The sequence below is a fragment of the Anastrepha ludens genome, chromosome 5 (genome assembly GCF_028408465.1).
Source record: "Anastrepha ludens isolate Willacy chromosome 5, idAnaLude1.1, whole genome shotgun sequence".
In the NCBI taxonomy this organism is placed as follows: Eukaryota; Metazoa; Arthropoda; class Insecta; order Diptera; family Tephritidae; genus Anastrepha; species Anastrepha ludens.
This window is the reverse complement of record NC_071501.1, coordinates 82,586,680-82,605,046: the sequence shown is the minus strand read 5'-3', so window position 1 is coordinate 82,605,046 and position 18,367 is coordinate 82,586,680. Positions and strand designations below refer to the sequence as shown.

Sequence of the window (18,367 nt, the reverse complement as noted above, 5' to 3'; positions counted from 1 at the left end):
CAACAACGAGTAGCCAATAATCGAACCAAAGTTAATGCAAAAACTGCACAATAATAAAATACAAAAGTAATCAATTTTCTTGCTCCAAATAAGAGTCACTAGAACAAAGCTGCAAGCGAGTAGAAACTATGATAGTAAACAATAAAAAGAGCAAAGCTGCCAATCTTTCACCGCCACTAATTCCACAAAACATAGAAATACAAAATAGGAAAAAATATAAACCGGCAAACGATATTGTGCGCCAGTGAATAGAAACTGCTGCAATTTATTTCTTTACTTTCTATTTGTGCTGTTTTATTGTTCTGTGCTGGCAGAAGCCTCGTACTGAGTAGGAATGCGAGATTGGTCACACTTTTCTTTAACTTTTTAACGCCTATTTTGCTTTTATTTGTATGAAAATGTAGATGAAGGCCTATAGAATATTTGAGTGAGTTCATAGAAAACTCGATTGAGGCTGCTGGCTTACATGCCGGCATACATACCTACATACATACATACATGAATACATACATACATACATACATACATGCATGCATACATCATACATACATGCATACACACTTACATACGCTTCCATGCATACATACATACATATTTACATTCATACACACACACATACATACTCAGGTATTTAGATGACATTCGAAATTGCCACTTTTCCTGGCCAATACATTCCCGCCAGCGCACTTTAGGCCGGCTCACATCTTTCTTCTTCAACTTTACTGCTGCTTTTATAAGCATTTCTAATGTCTTGCAGTATGTATGTAAGTTTGTAGGTACTTATACCTACACAGCTACACAAGCGCACATGCATATTTCTTTATTGGTAATTCCCCGTTCGAGTCCTACAAAATTCTTAATAATGATAAATGATTGTGTTTTGCAGATTTTAGTTTTAGTTTCATTTGTAATAGGTTTTCGTAAAGGATTACTAACATACATACACACACACATATACATACATACACTCACACATTTACCCGCATTTGCGGAAGATTTATGGATTTTTAAGTAGTTATTGTCATTTGTATTGGTGTGTTTTTGTGGACTTTCGACTTTGTTCTTACGTTTTTGTGTGTAGTAGTTGTTACGTTAGTGGTGCCGTTAATCTTTTGCGGTACACAATTTTCGCAAACTGTTGGTGTACATACCAACACACGTACATATGCATATGTATTTTCTTACTCAGCTACATTTCAATGTATTTGATACGCCTGTGCATTTGAGTGCTCACGAATCGATGAATTCTTATTTGTTCGCACTTTGTTGTTGCCCAAACTAAATATGTACTTACGACGGCCTTTATTAGAACAAATGAATGAATAAGTGAATAAATGACTGTGGCAAGTTGAAATAATGTGAAGCAACTTCAATGGATTAGCAGCTGTTTGTGTGGTGTTGCTTTTTTCTTGGTGGTTTGACGTTAATTAATTTGTATGTTTGAGTGTATATTCATAGAATTCGGAAAATGATTATAAATATCATCACTTTAACACTATAACTTTTAATTGTGCTAAGGATAATATGAAAATATATAAAGAAAGGCTGTAGTGTGTAACGATATTGAAGATTTACGCATTAAGAGGGATATTCTACTCGTAGTCTAAAGGCCAGAACTTCGAGCATTTTTTTACGGTGAATAAAAAAAAGCTATTGATATTTTTACTTTTTTTTTCATTTATTTATTTATACATATATTAAGAGCACACAAAATGAATTTAAAAAAAAAAAAATTCTTGGAATTTTGCGTCCTTGAAGTGGAAGGGGAAAACAAAAGGCAGTGTCCTCGTCGTCACGATTTCTACCCTTGTGGTCATCTGAAAAAAAAAACGATGACAAATTCTTAATTAATATGAATGTCATTATCGTATGACGCAGAAAGAAAGGGGAAAAAATGTCTTTCATTAAATCGCGGCTACTCAAAAATTGAGCTCGATTTTTCCCTAATTCCAGTTTTTCGTGCTTCATCCGATAGAGATATATTTAAAGACTATTCATGATAAACTTCAAGCAAATCTCAGAACTTGAGATATCGTGCCGACCATATCGAAAGAAGTAGTTTCGAGAAAAACACGTTTAAAGTTGTCCGTCCGCTCAAACCAGTCTAGCTGTCGCGTCACTAAAATAGTTGTAACTTCGAAATTAATTCGAATTTTGAAAAATCTTTTTAGGGAGATATTTTTGAATACTTAAACTATCGAATTTTGAAAAAAAAATTTCGATTTTTTAAAATTTCTAGACTAGAATACCCCCTTAAAGGCTAGTACAATACTACGACGGTTTGATGGTTAAGGCCATCCTGAAATAAAAAAAAAAAAAATTGATTTTTCCACTTGATATTGAAGTATATATTTTTAACAATGTCGCAAGATGTTTGCAATAAAAATATCTAAATAAGAGGAAAAGATCGGCCGAGCACCCAACAAAGGGTGTTAGGCCAAAAACAATATATCGCACCCTAAATACAAAAGGGTCACAACTCAAAATGTATCTTCTGCTCAAATATGAATGAGACGTTATCAATAAAACGGTCCGCGGATGACATATGGCAAAAATAAATTTTTTGTTTTCTGGTAGGACTATTATAAGCTTACATGGCAAATTTCAGCGTGATATGTGACATAGTTTGTTTTCTGTGCTACTGTAAACAAGTCAAGCTCGAGTGTGGAAAATTTTGAGTTGTGACCCTTTTGTATTTAGGGTGCGATATATTAGTTTGGGGGAAAAAGAAATCGATTACTTTTGCGTACAATTTTTGTAGAATGGCTTACAACTATTTTATGGTCGATCTTTCCCTGGTACCTGGTCGATGGTACGACTACTAACCTGCTCAACTTCGATTATTTCTGTGATTTTATCGACACTTGCTTTATGGGGTTACGGGTAGTCAGAATTTTCCAAAACAAAAAACCGGGCTTTTTTTCGCATTTTCTTAAATTATAATATTTTATAAATATTATGTGAAAATTTGAAGTGAATTTGAGAAATACTTTTCAAGTTATTCAACATTTAACAAAGAGACGCTCAAGCGTTCCGATAGCAAAACTTAAAATTCGTTTCACTCAAAACTATGTTTTTTGAACTGGTGATCACTGTAACCGCTTGGCAGATTTCAATAAATCGTATACTACTTTTGAAAAACATAAAAAAACTCGTGCCTGATCCAAGTATTTCTTTTCCAAAATTTTCGAATTTTTTTAAACAATAAATTGTCAGTTTTTTTTCTCGAAAATCTGAGAAATATTTCCTGAGGCCGCCATATTAGTAATTTTGAAAAGAAAAGAACTTCGATCAGGCAAAAGATCATCATTAATAAAACTTATTTCTCTTGTCCGATTGATATTAGATGAGTCTCCAAGGACTTGTGATGAGCACCGCAAGGGACTTCGGGAGAAACGGACTCCACACAAACAGCGATAACTTTTACAATTATTAATTTTTTTTTTTGAAATTTTGCCACAGGCAAGTCGTAACATAATTTATTAATGCCCAGTTTTTATTTTTACAAAATAAAGCAATTGACTAGCAAAAAAAAAAAATTATAGAAAATCATAATTTTTTCGGGCCTCTGACTATCTCTAACCTCTTAACATCAAAAATGCCTGAACGGAAGCGAAGAAATCAAAATTGCACGTAATTAGCTGTTACAGTAGCGGCGCCATAAAGCCATTCACAATTTCAGCGGTCTGGCTTCTATTTTCGCTTTTTCGCCTTTATCAAAGAAAAACTCTAAAATGTACCGAATTTTCTCTTTGTTGACTTCCATTGTTAACACCCTGTAACTCACAACGGAATGGAACGAACTAAAAACAGTGTAGTGTGAAAATCTCTTTGACAACGCGCATGAACTTTAAATTGTTTGATCGATATTTTACGAGATATTGAACACTACAGCCTTACGTATATGGCGCTTTATTTCAGTTTTTGTTGGGTGTTTGCACCAGCTTCTGCTCCTCTTTGTGTTGTGCGTCTTGATGTTGTTCCTCAATTGGAGAGATCTACAGTTTTAAGCCGACTCCGCATGGAAGATGGTTTTTTATGAGGAGCTTTTTCATGGCAGAAATACACTCGGAGGTTTGCTATTGCCTGCCGTGGGGCGACCACTATTTAAGAAAACTTTTTGTATCATACCGAAAGGTAGTCACGCGCCCACCCATTCAGCCATGGCAGTGACTTATTTGAAGATTAATAATTATTAAAAATAAACAGGAATATTTGATAGACAATGAGAAAAATGTACTGTGAAAACTTTCAAAACTTTTTCAGCAAATTTTGGTTATTGATTTACGCAGAAGAAAAACAGGTGAAAACCTATAATAAAAGAATAAGAAGAAGAAGAAGACTTACGCAGATTTCATATGTTTATGGATAGGTTAAGTTAGGTTAGCTTGATTGGCAATAAGCCACGCATAGACCTTTGGTCCCTAGCAATACCAGATGGAGACCGACCTCTATGAATACCGAAAGCAAACATCAAGTAGGATGTCAGCGCTTTTGGTGAATCTAAGTAGAGCTCGGAGGTCCGCTTTTGAGACGTCCTCCAGACCCTCAAACAATGGGGCTCCATTGCATGTGGTCAGGTTAGTCCACCTAGCTTCCACTTGCCTTTTGTCGTCCATTTCGTTGTATATTGTATTTAGCGGTTTTGGTATGTCCCTCTCTTGTTTAAATGATGGTCTAACAGTACTTTTTGCTATCTCATCTACTATTTCGTTCCCCATAATGCCTTTGTGACCAGGTACCCAATAGATATGCAGTCTACTGTTTGCGGCTACCCTTTCTATGGCCTCCCTGCTCCGTCGAACATTATTGGACTTAATACAATATGAGCTTATTGCTTTTATTGCTGCTTGACTCTCCACGTATATATTAATTGTTGTGTTCTTTCTTGTTGTAGTGTAGGCTAGCAGCTCTGCGACTTTCCCCACAGCAAAAACTTCCGCTTGGAAAATACTGCTGTGGTCTGGCAGCTTGATAGGATGCCTTATCCCTAGTTTTGAGCAGTAAATACCCGCTCCCACTCCGTCTAAAGTTTTGGAGTCATCTGTATAAATGTGAAAAGTTCTATGTCCAGGTTTCATGCCTTTGTGTCATCCCTCCTCTTCAATTGTTGTACAAAACCTTCTCTCCCAATTAAAGTACGGAGTCATGTAGTCCATGCAACCTGAGCTCCACTTTCCTATTGAGCTGTGACCGAAGGTTCTGTAGGTGAATACTCTAGCAGCCACCAACCTCCTCGCGGATTTCGCTGCCCAGGTTTTCCGCCATAAGGTCAATAGGTGGCATGCTGAGTATAAATTCCAGCGCCGCCGTTGGAGTGGTTTTCATCGCTCCTGTTATGCATAGAGCAGCGAGTCGTTGAATCCTTGCCAGTGGGATTAAGTATATGAGTTTTCTTGCCGCAGTCCAACATACTAAGGCCCCATACAGCAATATCGGTCTAACTACTGCTGTGTAGCACCAATGCATCAGAGCGGGTGATAGACCCCAAGTAACGCCCAGCACTATTTTACATGCGTACAACGCATTACTGGCCTTTTTCACCCTTTCCTCAACATTGTGCTTCCACAGCAATTTACTGTCTAGTATTACTCCGAGGTAACTTGCATGATCTTTGAGAAGTAGTTCGTTGTTGCCTAGCTTCGGGAGGTCCCACGTCGGGAACTTGTACTTCCTGGTAAAAAGTACCATGTCCGTTTTTCCGGCGTTTATCCCTAGCCCTTCGCGCGATGTCCATTGGTGTATCGTTTTAAGTGTGTTATTCATTACATTACTGATGGTGTCCAGGTACTTTCCCGTAACTACTATAGCTATGTCATCTGCATACGCCACTAGGTTTGTTGCCCCTCCGTCAAGTTTCTTGAGCAGTTCGTTTGCTACTAGTAAACATAATAGCGGCGATAGTACCCCACCTTGCGGAGTGTCTATGCATGCATGTTTATGAATAAGTTGAAAATGAATACTGTAAAGCTGAGCAGGTATGAAAACCCGGCCAAGAGCAATGAACGCTCAGATGACTATATCTCATTGTGCTCCGATCGACTTGAAATTTACAATAAAATTTACACAATAATCTTGAGATACGTAGCACTTACTTAATAAATAATGATGCGGAAATGCAAAACAATCAAAAAAAAAATAAAAATAAAAAATAAAATTATATTATAACTACATAAACGCTCTTTAAAGCTTTGTGAGAATTCTTGTGTTGTACTTTTTGTAAAATATTGCGTTTTTCCTTGTTGTAATTTTCTTATCAAAAATTATATAAATATTATTGCAGTGCAGCCTTAACATTGCATACGTATTTGTTATTGCAAATAAGTCAAATCACTATTGACCTGTAAAAATAATAAATGCAAACATTAATATTTCACAAACTTGCTTGCGTCTTATGCAAAATATGATAAGTAATCAAAAGCGTTGATAAAGCGCATGGCATTGGGCTCAACTACGAGCTGATAATTTTAAATTTCCTTATTTGTAACACAATTAAAATAAGTGAGCAAGTGAAAATCAGTTTTTCTGAAAAAGTAAAGCATAAATAAAAATTAATTAATTTTAATTTTTTTTTATGATTTTGTCTGGTGTCAAAAATATCAAACACACAGACTTACAACCTTCGCACAAAGCAGTTTTCTCTCTATTATTATTTATTATTATTTATTATTATTTATTGTTCGGCTTTTACATTTCATTACATTTCATTTTTAATCATTAACATTAGAACGTACGACAGTGACACTAGGTCGTTTGTCGGAAGAAAAAAGAAAAAAACAAAATCTTACATTTTACATATGTTACTATGGTACTATGTATTGAATTCGCTTAAAATTAATTTTCTCTCTCTATTATATTAATTATTTTATTTATATTAATTATGCTGAATTTTATAGGAATTCAATTGATAGCGAATATCAGTTTTAAATTTTTTTTACTACAGGAACTGATATGCGATTATAAGCCAGTTGAAGTTGTACGACTCAGTGCTATTTACAACAAAAATGTCCAGCACATTTCACGCAGCAATTCAAAGTGAGTTTTATTTGTTTTTTGTTTTCACCCCAATGCTATGATAGGTAGGTAGGTGAAATGGTTAAAGTACCCATTCTGGCACTCCCCAGGTAGTACTAGAGCGCCATTCTGATATCATGTTGAGACCTATAATACTAATCTACAGGACCCGCCATCTATCGTTACGAATTTGAACTAGGTATTATTTGAAGAATGGTAACACTTAGCTGTCATCTGATTTGACAGAAAATTAGTTTTATTCTTCCGCTGAACGAAAATGGTTGTGTATACGCTCAAAGAACCCTGGGAAATATTGCGACATTACTTTGAAAATCATGGTAATGTTGCACAATGTGTAATGTGTACGAAAATTACGTACGGCAATGGGAAGAAGAAAAGCACCGAATGAAGCGTATGTGCGTTACTTTGCGAAAACAGTAAGAGAAACTGGGTTGCTTATTGACAAACCAACGCGTGACCGACCAAAAACCGTGCGTACACCCGAAAATATTGCTGCTGTGGCCGAGAGTGTTCGTGAATCACCAGGAACATCAGTTCACCGTCGTTCTCAACAACTGGACATTTCGGAGACATCATTGAGACGAATTTTGCGTAAAGACCTTGGTATGATGCCGTACAAAGTCCAATTGGTTCCATCATTAACCGGAAGGATTGTATTATATTTCAAAATAAAAAAACAGTTTGGAAAAATATTGACTAGTTTCTTTTTTATAGCATTTTTAAATCCGTAAAGTTATATGGCGGATCCTTTATAGGTGCCAAGGGTCTTTAAAAAGTAATATCTAGATGACATTAGTGAATAATTCCCAGATAGTACAGGGTGGGCCAAATAAGACCTGCTAATGGTAAACACAAATAACTTTTGCAATAATCATTTACTTTGGTTAATTGTTTTTATACATTGAATATATTTTATAGAAATTATGTATGAAATATTACATCAGACAAATGTCCACCATTTTTTTCGATACACAGATTGGTTATTTTTAACGCGTTTTCTATTACACACATAATGTTTCTGGTTGACAGCTCAGTATTTCGCCTCGAATATTTTGCTTCAGCTGTCTACTAGTCTCTGGTTTATTAAGATACAATTTGTTTTTTAAATATCCCCATAAAAATAAGTCGGGCGCAGTAAAATCTGGCGAACGAGGTAGCCAAGCGCAGCGGATGGTATGCGCAGTTGCTCCATATTGTTGAAACCACAAATTAGGATACTGCTCCGCCATTGGCCGCAAAAAGTTTTCAATCAATATTCTGTCAGAAGCTCCTGGAATCGATTCCGGCGTTTCATCCTCATTTTCGAAGAAATATGGACCGATAACTCTAGTGGCCATAACACCGCACCAAACAGTACATTTAGATGGGTGCAACTGATGTTGGTATGTTGGACTTTCAGAGCCCCACAACCTATCGACCAAACTCCTAATCATGAAGGCTGTGGGAGCTGATCTGGAACTAAAATGTTGGCAATATTTCCGCTGCGTTAAAACAATTGATCGTTGACAAGAGTAGAAAAACTCGATAATTTTAACGCGTTGTACTGTAGGGTTCTATAATAAATTTCCAATTCAATTATAACCTACAAAAAGAGAAAATAAATATGTCAAAAAACAAAAAAGTTATTTGTGCTTAACATTAGTAGGTCTTATTTGGCCCACCCTGTATATTATTTATGTCATATTTGACATTTGCCAAGTAGACAGATGCACTAATTTACACAATAAAGCAACGCGCTAAAGTTATTAAAATTTATCATGAAAATAGTCGATCTTTAAAGGTAAAATATCGCAAAGTTCGTGATTTTGTTTTTTGTGCAAATAAACGTCCGAATGATTCAAAAGTTTCACACTGGACAACTCAAATGTTGGCGAAAAATTTCAAGAAGCTTTGTTCTCTAGATAATAGATAAAGGGCTGGTTGACCAAAAACTGGACGTTCTATTGAAAATATTGTTGCTGTAGCCTAAAGTGTTGCTGAACAACTTTCAACATCAACATCCGCTATCTCGACGGTCTCAACAATTAGGTATTCATGAAACAACTGTTTAGAGGATTTTACTTGTTGACCACCAAGATGCCATTTTTCGCATATAACTGTTAAGAGCCATATTTTGATAGCGAATAACTGCAAGTTATACCTAAAAGAATCTACATTTTTACATGTTTTATTTCAAAACAACATCTAGGCGCGTCTTATGAAAGTATCCTATGCGCTTTTTGAGAGCTAACAATTAATGTTTCTGCTTTAGAGCAGATTTCCTTTTAGAAAACATAGAATTCGCTAGGCAGAGGTTTCTACAAAAAGGGAAATATTCGAAAACTTGGTAAAAACCTCTTTGAAAACAATACGAAATAAGCCTGGGTGTTACAAGATGGCGCAAAATTAATCACCCCATCGGAATATTTATAATTCCCGCAAAAGGCATCGTACGTCAATCAAACGCGACACTTGTGAATTAGACAGCTGCAGTCTACAAACAAATAAGCAACGGAGCGTCCAATGGTCAAAATCACGATTTCCATCACTCAAAATCACGGCTTTTATTTAGTAAAAAAATTATTCAAGAATTCGTTGATTAATTTTGCAGAAGACCTCTTTTCCCATATTTCGACGGAGTGCAGCAAGAACGTGAATATACTAATCTTGGTTAACAGTTTGATTTTAATCGCTTGTTGAAACGAAAAAAAATTGTTCCAATCAATTATCAGTTTCTTCTATATTCCTATGGTTTTGGGCCATGGAAGAGCGAACCCGATATCTTTAACATCTTTTTGGCTTCGGTGAAAATGTTTTACTTTTCGCTTGCGATAACATTTTTGTAATTATTTATAAGTTTCAATGGCAATTTTTCAAAATTTCTCATACAGCCCGCAAAAAAAAAATATTGCACCGGCACCATTTTATGAATTTTGATTATTTTTCCTCTTCTTTTTCAATTTTCATAAGTTTTTTGTAAAAGTATAACTCATAGACCAACAGAAACTATATACATACATCTAAATTTGAAACTTTATATACAAAAATTAAAAATCTTGGAAAATGTTCACCAAAATTGTTAAAATTGAATTTTTATTTTAATTGAAACCTGTGAATTCCTGTTATGTAGAACTTCTCGTTGGTTGGTGCTAAAATAGTCAGCAACTGCCTTAGAAACACTTTTAAAAGTGTAAGATAATTTTGCCGAGATCTGAATAGGTGCTAATCAGATGGTGCAATGTCAGGTGATTACGATGGGCGACTAAGGACTTCCCAACCTATCGCAATTAGTTATTTTTGTGTCCACATTGCAGTATGTGGTCGAGTGTTATCGTGGTGAAACACTAATCCTTTTCTGAACGCTAACGCTGGCCTTCTTTCTTTGATAGCTGCATTCAATTTATCCAGCTGAGTGTAGTACAGATCCGCGTTGATGGGGTTTCCTTGTTTCAGTAACTCGTAGTACCCTAGACCTTTCCTGTCTCACCACCAACAAAGCAGTACTTTTCATTGATGGATACTTGGTTTTGGAACTGTTGTTGATGAGGTTCCTTGTTTGCAGTAAGACTTTTTTCTCTTAATATTCTTGTAAAGAATCTAATTTCCATCTCCAGTAATCAGCTCGTCCAAAAACGGCTGCACATTGCATCTATGCAATCAGATGTGATGAACACATTCTTGCACCATCAGACAAATTCTCTTCCGTGAATTTTTGTGGCAGCCAAACACTTTGCTTTAACACAAACCCAAGAGATTTAATGTGATCTCCAACAGTTGTATGATGAATGCCAAACTCTTCTGCAATTTCTCGAGTGTTTCTGTTTAATGTGGGTGACTTTTCAACATGGATCGCAAAATATTATTATCGATCTTGGATTGTCGTTCAGATCGATCACTTTCTTGGCAGCTCCGATCCCCGGAACGAAATTTGACAAGTACGTATATTTACAATATATTTTCCACATATCGCACATAAATGTTTACTTGAAATCGTTGCGTTGCCTTCTTTATCTATTGACATGTTTTCACTTTAAATGTCACAAGTAAATGTTGAACGGTAAAAAAGGACTCCTCTTACATTATGTGGCCAGATGCTTTTTTATTTACAAGAAAAATAGCCTGCCTATTTAAAATATGACTGAGCTTTTCCTCCAACATAATAATTTTTGTTGTAAAATGAAGCAAGTTTTTATAACAAATTAAATACAAATGCAAAGAGCGAACAAAAACTAGTCAAAAACTGATCAAAAGATTGCGGTGCTGTAGCTTTTTTGCCAACTGCATACATTTTTGAAGCCATTTCAAGTAAGCTTTGGACATCTCGCCTCTTTTTCGTTACATCGAAATCGTCAATTTTATACCAAAGTGTGGTTATAAATATTCATACCTAAGTGCTGCAACAAGCATAAAGTAGCAAACATAACATAACATAACATAACAAACATAACATAACATAACATAACATAACATAACATAACATAACATAACATAACATAACAAACATAACATAACATAACATAACATAACATAACATAACATAACATAACATAACATAACATAACATAACATAACATAACATAACATAACATAACATAACATAACATAACATAACATAACATAACATAACAGAACATAACATAACATAACATAAAACAACATAACATAACATAACATAACATAACATAACATAACATAACATAGCATGCATAGCATAACAAGCATAACATAATATGCATGGCATAACAAGCATAACCTAACATGCATGGCATAACAAGCTTAACATAAGCACTCGCACGTCTCAATACATAAGTACCTATTTATATTTGAAAAATATATATCAGAAAAATATACGGAAAATTTACCATTGTAAACGCACACTGACACGCATATGTGCTTCTTGTATAAATACCGATTTTCAACTCGGCCCTGTTGCCACTCACACACCACTCACAATTTTCACGCAACATTTTGTTCATTTTGCTTAGTTTGCCATGAAAGTAAGTTAATAGGAGTTTGAACAATTATGTCATTACTATGTGGTTTCTGCTATTGTTTTGCTTTTCCCAAAATTTTATGTAATTCTCTGCGTAACAAATTTTTTCTTTGCGCTCTGTCCATGTAAGCTGGCCAATGGCTACAAATTTTCATATTTTCAGTTTTATTATCTTACTTATGTCTCTTTTTTGGTTTAAAGTTTTCCAGTTACAATTTTAAAATATGTGTGTGTCTGTACAGTATGTTTTGTTATGCAAGTTTATGTATACGTAATTTACCGAATTTTACTTATGTATTATAGTTTTGCCTTATATAAAATGAAGATTAATTAACTAGCAGTGGTTGTGGCGAGATTCGAGCTAAATTGTCGGCTGGTTAACGAGAAAAAAATTGTGCATATAGTTTTTTCTGTTTTCTTGCCACTAACGGAACTAGGGACATAAAGTTTTTCTCACAAAGCAATTAGATGTGACATTTTTATTTTTTATTAAAAAAAAACAAAGGTTTAAAACTGCATATTAAAAAGCAATTTGTGGTCAAGCCAATTTTTACTGAATTAAAAGTAATTTTTCGTTTAAAATTTTATATTACGAAACCAAGTAAAATCCATTGAATATGCTTACGTATGTAAGTGCTATTATTTCTGCTAAGTACTAGTGACCAGATAAGGCATAACAGACAATTTTGAGCGCTTCTTCTTCATAACAACACAAAATTGCGCTTTTGTCATGTCATGCCATGCATTGCATCAGTAAAAGCATAAAAATCAGTTTTAATTGCATATCATCAGAAAGCAACAGAAACAGTTTTTACTAAAAGCCCCTTGGAGGGCATTTCTGCCATAAAAAAATTTGATCCAAAAAACTATTTGCATACATAAGAATCTCTATATGTAGGATAATCTCAAATCGACAATGAAGCTCAGCAGAAACACATTAGAGCGGAGTGTAATGTGCGGAGTGAATACTGTTGACAGGAGTCATAATCTTAACAGGGTTAATAACTACATACCTACCTTAAAGGTGTTTGGTGTGGTTCGAAAATTCATATAACTCAAGGGCTGAAAAGTCGCAGGCCTAACATATAGATGACACTAGTTTTATTGCATTCTCCTCTTCTTCAGTTAGTACTAATCTTAGAAAGACAGTTGTTAAAATTTCATGATATTCTATTCACTAGTTCGCGAGTTATAGTGCTAAGAGTGACGCTACTTCTGTCATTTTCAAAACAATGGACCTAAAAGAATTTCGTGTTCTAATTTTTATACTGATTGTCGATGGGGAAAAATACCGTTCAAGCGAAGCAATGCCTTGAAAAGTGTTATAGGGAGTCCGCTCCCTCAGAAAGAACAATAAAACGATGGTTTGCTGACTTCAAAGGTGGTCGTAGGGACGCCGTTGATGCACAAAGTAGTGGACATCCAAATGAGGTGCTAACACCAGAAAACATCAAAAAAATCTACAAAATCATTTTGAATCATCGAAAAGTGAAGTTGTGTGAGTTAACTCTCAACGTAAAACTATCAAAAGAATGTGCAGGCTTTCCATTGCTTGAACATTTGACTATGAGAAAGCTCTGTTCAAAGTGGGTGACGCGTTAGCTTACTGTTGACCAAAAACAAGTACGCTTTGATGATTCTAAGCAATGGCAAAACTACTTGAAATGAACTTTGAATTGCTCTCCCATCCATCGCATCTGTCAGATTTGCCTCCCAGCCACTACTGACTGTGTGCAGACCTAAAACTGCTCCCCGCTAAGAAATTTCGCTCGAATGAAGAGGTTAAGGGGGGAGCCTGGTGTATAAGGTCAAAAAAATAAATTTTTTTTTTTCGTTTTAAGCGATTCCTAATATATTTCAGAATATTCACACAAAGTTACAGAGCCTAATTCTTAATATTTCCGTAGATAGAAAGCCAAAGGTAGGCGAGCGTTAGGTAGTTATGCTTGCTATAGTACAAACTTTATCTTCTTTTCTCAACTTTTCATTCTTATGATTTCTTTGAATTGGCGTACATGAATGAAAAAAAAAACTAATGAGCCTTTTGAAATGAATCATAGCTTGTTTCCTTCAGTATTAAATTCTCTTCTATTTGAACGAACAAAATAGATAAAAAAAAAATTTTCAAGATTTTTATACCAAGTTGAAGTGAATTTTTTTTTTAATTGAAAGTCATTTTTTCTTTGAAACCTCCAAAAAGTTGAAGTTTTGGAATTTCTCTCAGTTTTCTTAGTTCATCTAGAATAAAAAATCATGATAATTAGAAATCCATTTGAATTTTTTGCTTTAGATAATAATTACGAGCTGTATCTTGTACGCCAGTTGGAAACTCCAGCGTTGCAGCGCTCTACTAATTTCTATGTTAAACATTTTTTTCAACTTATTTTTACCAGTACAACAATTTTTTATACTTTCTAAATGTTCATTAAAATATAGAAAAAACTTTGCAGTGCTAAATTAATTTTTTCCTTAAAAAAAAAAAAATCGCAAAGAGATGTAATTTTTAGACCTCAGGGGGGGTCCCCCCTTAACGCTGAAACTAGGGCCTATTTTGAGGTAAAAGATAATTTGTTGAACAAAAGTGGTATTGAAACATTAGAGGGCGGCTGGAATTGAAGGAAATTATGCTGATTATTAGAACAAAAAAAAATGTGTTTTCTTTATTAGGCCCAGGACTTTTTAATCCATGAGTTATATTTGCACTTCATGTACTAAAATTTAATGGGCTTTAAAATGGCATATTCGAAATGATATTAGCGTGGAACTTTTATGAAATTTTTTTTAGTTGAACTCTTTTAAACCTGTAAAAAGTTTGAAACTTAAATTTTAATGGATTTTATATGAGAATGAACTAAATTTGTATAAAAAAAAATTATTAAAATCACATAAGAACTAGATAAATTCCCCAAACTTGCGCATAAGTCGTTAGGTGCCGAATGATGACTTATAACAATTGCTCTTCTTTCTAATAAGCTCAACTTCTGAGCTAGTTTGGACACCTACTCAGGATGGACTACAGCAGAAGTACGAAAAAACTTTCAACACTTTCAACAAAGGGGCAGTCAAAAGGATGGAAGAGCACGAAGAAGATAGGCAGACGATGTGGGCACATCAACATCATCAAATAAAAAAACAAAAACAAAACAAACAATTTACTAGTAAAGAAATACAATTAATTCTATATTAAAATATTCCGGTTTTCCTTTCTCACGGGAGTCGATGTACATTCATTTATTTTGTTTCATAAAAAGTACTATTAGTACTCATTTATTAGAGCTAATCGACCCCTTGAGGGTGATTTTGGTATACCAATGAAATTATTTACATGTTATAATTTGCATGTACCTTTGTAACCTAGAATTACATTCTAGGTATATATATATAAAGGGTGATTTCTTAGCTATTATCTTTTTAAACAGTTGGTTTAAACAGCTGACGCACGTTTCGTGTTTTGTTTCACTGTCAAGCATCTTCAGTTTGGTCTCTAATTTAACCATGAATCGTCTTACAAACGAACAACGCTTGCAATTCATTGAATTTTATTATAATAATGCGTGTTCTGTTAAGAAAGTTTATCGCGCGCTTCTTCCATTTTATGGTCAGTTTAATCGACCCACTGAAGCGGCTATTCGAGCTTTTGTGACTAAATTTAGAACCAAATTTTAAATTATTGGACATCAAACCTCCAACACGCTTACGTATAGTGCGAATTGAAAAAAATATCGCAGCTGTATCAGCCAGTGTTAATGATGACCATCAATTATCGATTCGTCGCCGCTCGCAGCAATTGGGCCTCTGTTACTCAACAACATGGAAAATTTTGCGAAAGGATTTAGGTGTGAAGCCTTTCAAAATACAGGTGGTGCAAGAATTGAAGCCGAACGGCCTACCGCAACGCAGAAGTTTTGGTGAATGAGAAATTGGAAAGTTGGCCGAAGATTCACTTTTTTATCGAAAAATAGTGTTCAGCGAAGAGTGAAGTTCAGCGAGAAGAATTTCAACAGCTACCAATGTATCCAGAAAAGGTCACAATTTGGTGCGATTTATGGGCTGAAGGTATCATTGGGCCGTACTTCTTCAAAGATGCTGCGAATCGTAACGTAACTGTGAATGGTGAGCGCTACCGTGAAATGATATCCCATTCTTTTTTGCCCAAAATGCAAGAGCTTGACTTGCATGACATGTGGTTTCCGCAAGACGGTGCCACATGCCACACAGCACGCGTAACAATGGACTTGTTGAGAGGCAAGTTCGGTGAACATTTTATTTCACGTTCGGGACCTGTCAATTGGCCACCCAGATCGTGCGATATAACGCCTTTAGATAATTGTTTGTGGGGCTATGTTAAAGCTCAAGTCGATTCAGACAAACTTGCTTCAATTAACGCATTGGAAGACAACATTAAAGCATTTATATGCGAGATACCGGCCGAAACATTGGAAAGAGTATACCAAAATTGGACTAAGCGGATGGACCATTTGAAGCGCAGTCGCGGTCAACATTTGCATGAAATAATCTTCGAACATTAAATTATATGCACTGTACTATCGATTTAAACAAAAATGTCATGCATTTTCCTGAATTTTACGTGTGTTTTTTTTGAAAAACTTTCCTATAGCTCTTAAAAAATCACCTTTTATATAAATATTTATAATTCTGTTAGTGGTGAGGCACTCTTATGTATGCACATTTACATATACATACATATTTATCTACTTTTGAAAATATTTTTTTTTAACACATTCATACTTACAAATTTTCTGCTTACATATGTGCATATGTATATGTGGCAAGTATGTGTAAACAGACGCCCTCAACTCAACTCAACGCAACTAAAGTTCGATTTCATTGAACGCCAATTGAGTTTCCGTTCAATTTCTGTTGGGAAGCCAATTCGTTGAGCTTTACTTAGCGCCCTGCGCCCGGTTTACTTAGGTGTGGTGTGCACATACACATGTACACACGTATATCTGCATATGTAAGTATGTATGCGTATGTAAATATTGAGAATATGAAGGATTGTGCAATGGAGTTGCGCGCTGACAAGCTGTTGTCAGTTTAGAGTCAATTCAATTCAATTCAATGCAATCGCGTTTGTGTACACACATACACACACATAAATAAATATGTACATTTTAATAAAAAAACAACAAATACGCGCAGCGCAAAGTACGCACTTCAACAAGAAAGCGCAAGAAAATAAATGCAAACTAAAACCAAAAAGGAAAAAAAAAATTAAGTAAACAAAAAATCAAAATAAGCTGCAAATGTGTGTGTGTGTGTATTCGTATGCTGCGTCGGGCAGTGCCCACTTAATGTTATATTGTGTTTTCTTTTGGTTTTGTTTTTTTGTGCTTTTGTTTTTTTGTTTTTACTTTTTCGTTTTGTTTTTTTTTATAAAGACAATATCAGCATCAATGCTTTTGAGAAGTCTGAAAAAGTGTAGAAAGAAAAATATCTACATACACACAAACACACTCACACACACACAAATATCTCATGCAGCTGCAGCGGGTGCGTGAACGCGCAAATATTTATATTTTTACAAGTAACTGCGTCGCTGTGTAGACATTTAGATATTTCACAGACGCAGCCAGTAGAGGACGCATTGACTCTTGGTGGCGGCTGATTATGTTGGCTTATTTGTTGTTTTTGCTTTGCTGACTATGCGGTTGTTTGGAGTTTAGTTTGGTTGCTGTTGGCAGCGTACGAGCTCGTTTGCGTAGGAAATGCGCAATTCCAACGCACAATGGAGTTGGAGGTCAGTCGAGCAATGGCCATTAAGTAGACATACATGCACACATACAAACACACATGCATTCATACATACAAGCATACGTACATATGCATAATATTTATTATTGCGTGTGAGTTTGCTTTTTTTGTGTGCTATTAGTTGAGTATCTACGCAGTAATGACTCCGGCAATGGCTTAGTGGTTTTGTTTTTTTGTGACTTTGGGGGATTTGCTTTCGCGCTGAGTATTACGAAATTGATGGATTAGTGGCAGTAATGCGGGCTTCTTTGTAAACGAATTCATGTTTGTCATCTTTAAGCGCCGAAACGCAGTTTTTATTGCACGAACAACTTTAATTTTATCAAAGGAGTCATGGGAATTAGCTTTGAAATTCAAGTAGAATTTTTGGTGAATTTTGGCCATTTTTTCTGCTGACGGGGTTTTCTTCTAAATATATAAAACTGTAAAAAAAAATATGTGGAGTAGGCGCAAAATGAATAAAATGTACCAGAATTCTAAAAAATCAGTGTGATTTTTGCTACTTCAAAATTGCATTTTACTATACCAAAATTCGATGATTTATAAAACAGCCCGTAATTTTTCTAAAAATACTGAGTAAACGGT

At 35.0% G+C, this 18,367-nt stretch overlaps 1 long non-coding RNA gene across 1 annotated transcript in view; it reads left to right on the top strand.

The window, feature by feature from the left end:
• The window catches only part of LOC128863500 (uncharacterized), a 65,074-nt gene that overhangs the window by 27,006 nt on the left and 19,701 nt on the right, over positions 1-18,367 (top strand). The gene's annotated exons all lie outside the window — the stretch shown is intronic.